This window comes from Bidens hawaiensis, unplaced genomic scaffold, assembly GCF_021521415.1.
Source record: "Bidens hawaiensis isolate Kalapana, Puna unplaced genomic scaffold, B.hawaiensis_p1.1 tig00011228_1, whole genome shotgun sequence".
Classification (NCBI taxonomy): domain Eukaryota; kingdom Viridiplantae; phylum Streptophyta; class Magnoliopsida; order Asterales; family Asteraceae; genus Bidens; species Bidens hawaiensis.
Genome location: NW_027491873.1, coordinates 375880 through 386508, shown reverse-complemented (window position 1 = coordinate 386508; position 10629 = coordinate 375880). Strand labels below are relative to the sequence as shown.

Here is a 10629-nt window from a genome sequence, read left to right as displayed (position 1 = left end):
GAAGCGCCCTGTTTGTCTTCTTCACATGTGTTGGGAAGACCATTGGTTATTTGGCCAGCTACAACACTCCATTTACCAAGACCAACGTATGTAACACCAATTGTGCACACATGAAGGTTTGCGGTTTCATAGCAACGATAATTCTGTTGTTGGCTACAGTATTTGCCCTATGGTATATTTCAGAAGATACATATGTGCCTGTGCCGGTCGTCTCTGGTATATGACCGGTAACATGTTTGTGGCACTTTCAAATTTGTTACAGAGCATGTGGGTGTTGATGGTATTTACGTTCTTTAATTGGATCGCAATGTATGCTTTCCTATTGACTGATGAAAGTTGGATGAATGGCCAGTCTACGGTGATAAAACTCATAAAGGAAAGTTGCATGAGTTGGGTGAGAGAGAGAGTATATATTAGGTATGATCATCAGCTCATGTGTGTCGGGGGTGCTTGCTCTATGCATCGAGCGTTTGACTCGGTGAATAGGTAGCATTAGGCGCCTGCTGGTACATCTAAGATGAAATTGAGCCACAAAATCATGCCTTCCAATGGAAACAATGGCTTTAGTTGATGACCTCACCTTGTAACCTATCATATTGCTTTCATTTCCTCCACTCATCACCAAGTTTATGTTTTTGGTTGCAGTTGATGCTTGCTTTTTAGCCAAATGACCTTGCTTCATTTCCTGTTATGATACAAAACAATCCGAACTTATATCATTTTGTAATAACTTATCTTTTGTGCGTGTTAAGCAGAGATGGTAAAATGTGAACCCAACCCGAGTGTCTAGCAACTTACCTTGATGTTTGTAATATCTCCAATGGCAAAGATATTCTTGCGCCCTTAACTCGCAAATATTCATCAACAACTAAACTCCCACTATCATCTAAACTATCTCTTAATATGCTGTTCTTTAGCCATGATGAAGCCAATGGTTTTCCAGTGCACACGAAATGGCAATCTGCTCTTATTATATCACCTGATGAAGTTTTATACACCTGGCTTCCTTCTGCAACATCCTCCAAATTCACACTTTGCTCCAGTTTCACTTCAACATGTTTGGATTTTAGCCGGTCTAAAGTTTTCTTGGAAGCTTTGGGTCCAATAAATTCAAGCAACCGGTACCCACTTCCATTGTGCACCGATGTTATTTTCTTTTTTGGAAAATCAACTGCGATTTCGCCTGCAAGTTCTACTCCTGTAGGCCCGCCTCCAACGATTAGGATTGATTGAGCAGCTTTGATTTTTTTTCTGTTATTATAACAAGACATAAATCAGTTTGAAACATAATATCAAGTAACATATTGTTATTGTCTGCTTTGCCCACAAGGATCTTGCAGATTTGTTTTAGGTTGCATGAGTTACAATTTATACATCATGAATTATTTATTTGCTCACACTCAACACATTTAACTATGGACTTCTCTCATCCACAACCAATCTTGGTTTTAACACGCGTGCGTCAGGAGCGCATAATGCGCGCACCACACGATTTTGTGATGAGAACGCATCGTTACAGTTGGGTAGGATATGCTAAAAACCTATAAGATATATAGAGAGGAAAACTATGTAAGCACCTTGTGACTCGTGTACAAAAAGTAGTGCGGTTTTGTTCATCAGTTTTAGACCCTTTTGCTTTTGTGCTCTTCTCGCTTTTTAAAACCAAAAATGGGTCTGATATTTTTAAATCTAATTCAACAAAGTATTGAGTGAGTTGATATCACAACATTAGTAAAAGTGAAGTTGGCTTGGGCTGCAATTATTAAGAAGAATAAGAGTATTTTTAACCTTCATTATTAAGAAGAATAAGGTAAATTAAAACAACTTAGAATAGGCATACATTTACAGGTTTTGAAATAAAATTTGAACATTGGTAAGCTGTTAATGTGTACACGCCTAATGAAAGCAGTATAGAAAAATGTTCAAAGAAAAGAAAAGATTCTGACCCGCTAAACTGTTGTTTTCAATGTCTTTGTGTTAAAAGAGCATTCAATACAATAATTTGTTATGATGTTAAAGTTAGAAGTCACCAACGTAACTGACTCATTTAACATATATTTACAGGAGGTGGTTTATAGCTTCTAGCAGCAAGGTAAAGAATGTAATGGAACAGAAGACTCATTCAGATTATTTGGCTAAGAATATAACTGGCATAGCTTATCTGACAGGTTAAACTCTAATCAGTTTGTTTTAAATCAAGTTCTGAAGTACTTCCAATTTAAAATTTGTAAAAAGACACTAATTTAGACTTCCGTTGTGCTTGATAAAAATCTTTAATTTCATTACACTACTAAAGCATGGAACAAAATATCAAGATATGTAAGAATGCAAACCTGACTAAAAAACGCGTATCAGTGTAGGCCCGCATAATACCAACGAAACAAAACCGCTCAGATTTTTCAAAGACAACATCTTCACAAGCTTCTTCTCTTTAAGAAAAGGTGAAATTCCATCACAACAGGTCAAAACTTAACAACCCCTTTTCGTTTAACCTCATCCGACACGCCCTTCAAAATCAAATCTTTCCTCTCAACACAATAGCAATCTACCAACATAAACAAAAACTCCAAAGGATTGTTCTGTCATGTGCACATATTTGGCACCGAGTTCACCATCAACAAAATACCCGGCTCAATCTTCATGACCTTGTTGATAAAAAAGGCAACTTCACATTAGCTTGAATATAATTGTTGGTACAACATGTTAACAAGCAGCCAATAACCGGCCGACCACATTTGACACAATCACATCATTAGACGGATGATAAGATAGCGTCGAGTATTGGGGTTGTTAGAGGTGAATCAGTGGCATGAATCGGTAAGATAGATAGAAATGAGTTATTAAGTTGAATGATGTTGTTGGCTTGGCTTAAGGGTTTTTGTTTGCTGCTTCAACAGTGAGACTATCAACATAGCCGGAACCCTAATCCCCCAAATGAGTTAAGTACATGAATGGAGAATCAAAGTGATTGGGTGTCATCAGATGGTGGACATTGTTATTGTTGTTGAAAGAAAGTGAATGATGAGTTTATAACTTTAGACCATCTCTAACACGCCTGCCTGCCTGTCTCAGCTGATGTGGAAAACATCTTAAATCTCATAAGAAGGAAAGAGTTTCACACGTGTCATCCGGGGCCATTATTTAGATTTTTTGAATACCTTCATAAAGCTTTAAGACAGAATTACAAATTTTGTCCTTTAAAATAAGACGAATTACGGTTTTTGTTTGCTGCTTCAACAGTGAGACTATCAACATAGCCGGAACCCTAATCCCCCAAATGAGTTTAAGTACATGAATGGAGAATCAAAGTGATTGGGTGTCATCAGATGGTGGACATTGTTATTGTTGTTGAAAGAAAGTGAATGATGAGTTTATAACTTTAGACCATCTCTAACACGCCTGCCTGTCTCAGCTGATGTGGAAAACATCTTAAATCTCATAAGAAGGAAAGAGTTTCACACGTGTCATCCGGGGCCATTATTTAGATTTTTTGAATACCTTCATAAAGCTTTAAGACAGAATTACAAATTTTGTCCTTTAAAATAAGACGAATTACGGTTCGTGTCCTTTTCTAAGTTTCCTTGCAGGCGGTGTACTTTAAACTTTTTTTTCCTACAAGTTATGTCCTTTACGCTAACTGGGTTAGAAAAACTCTGTTAAATGTCCTTTTCTAAGTTTCCTTGCAGGCGGTGTACTTTAAACTTTTTTTTCCTACAAGTTATGTCCTTTACGCTAACTGGGTTAGAAAAACTCTGTTAAATCCCATCACGTGAGAAGCATGTGAGGGCATTTTTGTCTTTTCACCTGTACCTGCAACTTCTTCTTCTTCTTCAAAATAGAAAAATACCAAAAAACTCGCTGGCCGGACTCGAACCCGCGACCTCAGGCCGGACCAGAGTGTAACACACAAACACCAGCCAACTGCGCTGGTGTGTCAATTGGTTTAAGATCGTAAACGTTTTAATATATACATAAACATATCTAAACCCAATTTGATTATAAACCCTAACCATGCAATTGATTAATTCGTTCTATGTTCGTTTAATTAATGTTAGGGCTTTTGTAAAGCTCACTGTGACGAATTCAAACATACAATTCATCACCTCAATCGTCGATGAAACATGGGTTAAATTGATCTCGTCAATTCATCACCTCAACGGCTACTGCATTTGGCTCGATTATATATTCCAGATGTAATAGCAGCAAAAAAAGTTCAAAAAAATTGGCTCTATAGAAATCTGTTGCTAACGGATTGATTTTAAACACCTGCACATCCCAACAGTAATACCCGGTTTTCGGACATTTACAGAACCCGACATAGAGTATTAAAAAAAACCTGGTCTGGCCCTGCAGCGCATAAACTGCCTGCTGCTATTACTTTTTGGGGCTGCACTATTTTTTGACTTCAAACTGCATATTTTTTGCATCAATCTCAAGAGTTCATGTTTATTCATAAAACAACCTTATTTTATTTATTTTTTGACTTCAAACTGCATATTCATAACAATTTAACCCATGTTTCATCGACGATTGAGGTGATGAATTGTATGTTTGAATTCGTCACAGTGAGTTTTACAAAAGCCCTAACATTAATTAAACGAACATAGAACGAATTAATCAATTGCATGGTTAGGGTTTATAATCAAATTGGGTTTAGATATGTTTATGTATATATTAAAACGTTTACTATGTTAAACCAACTGACACACCAGCGCAGTTGGCTGGTGTGTGTGTGTTACACTCTGGTCCGGCCTGAGATCGCGGGTTCGAGTCCGGCCAGCGAGTTTTTTGGTATTTTTCTATTTTGAAGAAGAAGAAGAAGTTGCAGGTACAGGTGAAAAGACAAAAATGCCCTCACATGCTTCTCACGTGATGGGATTTAACAGAGTTTTTCTAACCCAGTTAGCGTAAAGGACATAACTTGTAGGAAAAAAAAGTTTAAAGTACACCGCCTGAAGGAAACTTAGAAAAGGACACGAACCGTAATTCGTCTTATTTTAAAGGACTAAATTTGTAATTCTGTCAAGCTTTAATGGAGTTTGGAATGTCTTGTGGAGGAGAAAGTAGATAAATGTTTTGTTTTATTGATGAAAGTTTAATATTTGCCCCTTTATTTATTAAGTAAACTACATATGTACCCTTTAGATTTGATCTGAATATAAAAATCCAATTTGAAAAGGAAAAAAAACAGTTTTAATGTGTTCAATTGAAAAAAAAATCCAATTTAAAAAATCCAATATATGTTGTATAATAAAATTGATGAGTTGGGAACGTAAAATGCTTGTATTGTTGGAGGTGAAATTAGGAGTTATAAATGATTTATTAATCATGATATGGCAACTGACTAGGCAGTTAAGGGCACTAAAGGGCGTCTTTAGCATTGGTCAATTGGAAATAGTTTAATGGGTTTTAAGGATTTGTAAAGGATATGATGTGGCGATGATATGACATCTAAGGGCATCCATAGCATTGTGGATAATCTGGTGTACGGTTTGTTTTTAATTTTTATGTGATGTTATTAAATTTTTAATTTCAATTAAATTTAGTTGTTTATTTTATTTAAATTAAAAAGAAAATAAAAAAGTTTAAGGTATTTGTGGGTAGGTTCCGCCAATGATTATGTGGTTTGTGGGTAGTTGAGGGTAAAAGTGATGTGACAATGCGTGATTTGTCTGTACATGTTTATTTATAAAATAATAATAAACATGTAATGAATGAATGACACATAAATAAATAAAAAGAAATCATAGCCGGAAGCCTAATCCACCTCAAATTGAATTAAAATAAAAGGAGGCTTACCTGCAAGCAAATCAACTTCTCTTTGTTCGGCTGTTAATTAAAGCTCGGCTGTTGATTGAAGCCATAATGGGTGAAGTTTTTTTTATTATGATTCTAGTTTCAGGGACAGCTATGGTCATGCTGGTAAGGGATGAGCAAGTTAACCGTCATAACCGTTAATCGAACCATAACCATCATAACTGAAACGATTTTAACTGATAACCAACATAACCGATGGGTCGATTTAATGGATTTTCAAAAACCGCCAAATGCGGGTCGGTTTTGGTCAAAAATAAATTCAAACCCGCTATAACCAAACCGCCTTTTAAAGTTAATTTTTTTTTCTGCAAATGAACTTTTTTTAAGGATTTATTTACCACTTATTGTAGTTATTGTAGATGATAGCTACATTCTCTAGTATTCTCATTAGTGATTGGAAAAAAAAAAACAGGTTATAATTCTCTCCCATTTAACACTTCAATTTGATTTGTTATAGTTTAAGTGTATTGTTTAATGAAATTAAACAAAATTATTAAATATATGATCTCTCATATTACTCTATTTGTTGCAATATGCAACTGATTGTATATATATTGATTTTTTATTGTAATATAACTACCGTAAATTTATGACTGATTGTTTGGTTTCTATCTAATCTTGTTGGATTATGTCATGTTGTTTTAATATTTGTTATCATAGTTATTTGGTCACGGTTAACCGACCCATAACCGATCCGTTATAACCTTTAAAACCAATTAACCGAAATCGTCACAACGGATTGGTTACGGGTTTGGCCCAAAACCAACATAACGGTTATGGTTATGAGTTTGACCCGAAACCGGTTCACCCCAACCCATGCACACCCCTAAAAATGTATACCTTGTATGACTTTTTTTTTTAAAGTTTGTTCAGTTCCGTTGTCTTGAACAGCTGTCACCACCTTTCAAGTAACTAAATCATTTATTTATTTTAATTAAAAATAAGTTATAAAGGTAATATAGGTGTTAAATTTTATTGAAAAAATCATTTTCTTTTAACTTTAGTTAATGTTTTTTTTTTAATTTAAATTAAAAAATAATTTATAAAGTTAAAATGGATGTTGATATTAAAATAGGTGTTAATGTTTTTTATTTTAATTCTAATTTTAATTTTCTTTTAACTTTATGAAGTTGATATTTCCTTTAATTAAAAAATAAATTATAAAGTTAAAATAGATATTAATATATTTCATTTCTGTCACCCCCCCCCCCCCTCATTTTGCCGGATAACATTATCCGACAAGTACCACATCACCAAATTTTGGAAAATCACAAGCAGCTCGTTTTATGTTCGTGACGCGTATAAAAAATCGAACAAGGTGTTACCTATGGCTATTGTAGTACCCGAATAGAAGTACACGAGGGTGTCGTCCCCTAATGATGAATGCAACAAAAGATTATAGCTTCCTAAACATCCAATCATGAATATTACAATTACATTACTTCGTATTTAAAACAAAATATTTTAAACTACCGACTCTTCCATCTTAAAAAAAAGAGTAAACATAGGTAAATATGATGGATACAAAAGCAAATATAATAATGAACTTGTAGTGTTCATGAATATTAGACATATACATGTTAAACGGAAATGTTATAATTTAAATCCTCACATTTTTTATTTACATATGTTAACCAAAGACAAAATGTTGGCCAATCAGTTAAACGACCAATTTGTATGGGTGGACATCTCACTCAATTCTGTATTATAACACCCTAACGTTTAAGTACGTTAGGTAACATAAAAAAATGTTACTACAATGAAATTTGTGTCAGATTTGATCATTGGGCGTTCTACCATCTTGAAGTTGAAACCTGAGGAACACTCTCGAAAGGTGATATGAACTACAACATGTAAATGAACCTTTAGAAGGTGACTTGAGGCCAAAGTCCAAGAACACCTCCGAACAATCATGTTAGTGATTAACAAGCAAGGCAAGTACGTAAATATGAATACATTGCATATACGTAGTTTCTTATATTTATGATTTGGAATAAATCTTGTATTGTTTCGATTACTTCGTGTTTGGATCCATTTTCATCAAACAACCTCCTATGCATTCCTCTTTTTTCAATTAGTATATTGTACTAAAGCTCAATTGATTTGAGGATTTGAGATTTAGTTTTTAGATAGCTAAACATTCCCGGCAGCTTCTCTATCTCTATATCTATAATTACACTAAAAAACACTATATTTTATCTCTCATATACAATTAAATAATAATTTTTTTACATATTTATCATTATCTTTTTTCTCTTCTTCACTCAGTCACTTACAAATATATTAAAAAATAAATAAATGATGAACAATGTTCCTCCATATTTAATCAAATTTACTAATCTTTTTAAAATTTCCACTCTCTTCTGCTCACAGTCACTTACAATTCTCTAACAGATTTTAAAAAATTTTCACACATTTTTAAAAGGAGCTGCTACAAATTCTCTAATTCATTAAATCTATGAGAAGATGATTTGCGAATTCAATTAGAATATTTCATGGGTTTCTTCTTAAATATGTTTAAAATATTGATATAATTTGATTTTTAACTTTTTTTAAAATTTTTGTATAATTGAAATTCGTTTAAAGATAATGCACGTTGATATGCGAATAAACCTGTGTACTCCATGTCCACGTGACTTTAAGTCGCATTGAATGGAACTAAATTTGACAACCCACTATATGCTGTGTACATAGTTCTTATGAATATAGATATGAATTTATTCTGGCTACATAAATATAATTCAATTAGTTTGATCTTCCCGTATTACGGGGGTTTATTCAAGTTTTTATTTTAATCGTTTGGCTATTTTACGATGATTAGTTTTATTTTTTAACATAGTTTAGTTTTAAATTAATACATATATATTAGTTTGTTATTATATTTTTTAGCGTTTGAGTTTTTTCAGTTGAGATGTGTAGGTTTTTTAGATTTTTAACGAACAAACATAAACGGACACGAGCATGTTGATTTTTTTAAATGAGAAAACACGAACACAAATATTTGTCTAATGAAAAAAAAGATGTTAATGTAGTTGATAATGGTGGGTAGTATCGGAAGTTAACCGACGATGAATATGATAAACCAACAACATAGAACATGTGAAGGAGATAAATTAAATTATGGTTTAATGATAGTGCTTACCAATAAATGAGATCTTATAACCCATATGAGGGCTATTAGGGTTTGGTAAGACCCATAACCCGTGTAAATTATTATTTGATGATTAAGGGGTTATTTCACAAATAAATGAGATGTTATAACTCGTTTAGGAGTTATCCGGGTTTGGTGAGACCCATGACCCGCAAAAATTATTGTTTGATATGAAAGAGATTCATAAATATATGAGATGCTAAACCCTTTTAAAGACTATCCGGGTTTGGTAAGACCCATACCCGTGAATTCGAGTCAAATGCATGAAAAGTCTCAATTTAGAAATTAAACAATCTGGTTGCTCTAGAGAATTAGGGAAACAACCTGAAAGCGACACATAAGATTTCATAGTAGGCAATTATATAAATAGTTAGATTAGATAATTCACACATAAAAATAATCACTTTTGTGATTTTTTAAATGACAAGACAAAACAAAATTATTGAATAAATTTACTCGTTTGCCATAAACTTTAAAGATAAAATTCCTCAAGTTGAAGATTTTCGAATAAAATGAATTTACTATCGTCCTCCTTCAAACATACATCGATAAATCATCGTTACTAAAATCCAACTAAACCCTTAAAAATATCAAAAAGCAAATTAAAAGTATCATGTTACAATGAATTTACCATTTTCTTTAAACATTCATTAATGATAATAATCATTCCTAAGGTCCAAATTAAATAGCTAAAAACCCTAAAAAATATCAAAAAGCAAATTAAAAATATATAATCACCTTATTCATAGGAGGAGTAAAACGGTGTAACATTTTATGAATAAAAGTAATAGATTACAATTACAACCTTATTTTAAAAAGCATCATCTAACTCAATGGATCCTAATTAAAGTAAAATACTTTGTGTGAAATTTAATCCATAACAGAATTTTGCTTAACAATCATTCATCAGAGTAGTGTTTAATTGAAATATTTATGTTTTTTTTTAAAAAGGAAAAAAAAAGTAAAACTCACACTTTCCAAACTTAAGGTGAAGAGGTAGGTCCCAGCAGAGCCCAGTTGGACCCGCAAGACTCACCTTGAAGAGGGACGTCTGCGCAAGGACCAACTGGTTCCGCAGGACCCACCATGCTCAGAGATGAAGACCTTACGCGCAGTACGCCAGCTGTTCCTGCAGGGAAAGCCTCCCAATGGTGAAGTACCCAGCCTGTCCCCGCAGCTGTGGATACAAGCCATCAGGGAAGGCTACCCGCACTAATAGCAAGGCTACACGCACAAGGCACTAACTCTCAATAATTCAGTGTCACCTGAAGGAATGAGCAAGGCGGGAATACTCCCGCCCAAATGAGCCAGTCCGTATGCTTCTGGAAGATCTTTTGTACTATACCTGCCAAGGTATGGACAAAATAGACAAAATCTGACCAAAGCAGCCCATGAACCAATCACAGGGTGACAGCTCACCGACAACAGTACGAGGAGCATGCTCTAGTACTGTTTGTCACTATTAGCCGCTGCCTACTCACCAACCCTTGTCGTGGCACGCACATAGCCTGCAGTTGGTGGAAAGGGAACAGTACACATCCGGCCTTGTCACTATCAGCCGCTGCCTACCCACCAACCAGCATGGCACGTGCGTAGCCCATAGTTGGTAGAACAGGAATATTATACAGCTGGCTGTACCTGCTTGGAAACCTACCTTCGGC

The 10629-nt window shown here is 34.3% G+C and overlaps 1 pseudogene across 1 annotated transcript; it reads right to left on the bottom strand.

Annotated features, from left to right (window-relative positions):
- Positions 1-319: 319 nt before the first annotated feature.
- On the bottom strand, positions 320-1836 carry LOC143537569 (uncharacterized; annotated as a pseudogene). Its single transcript, XR_013136079.1, has 2 exons — positions 799-1836; positions 320-685 (listed from the first exon to the last, which is right to left on the bottom strand). The product of XR_013136079.1 is annotated as an uncharacterized LOC143537569 (transcript).
- Positions 1837-10629: the final 8793 nt, after the last annotated feature.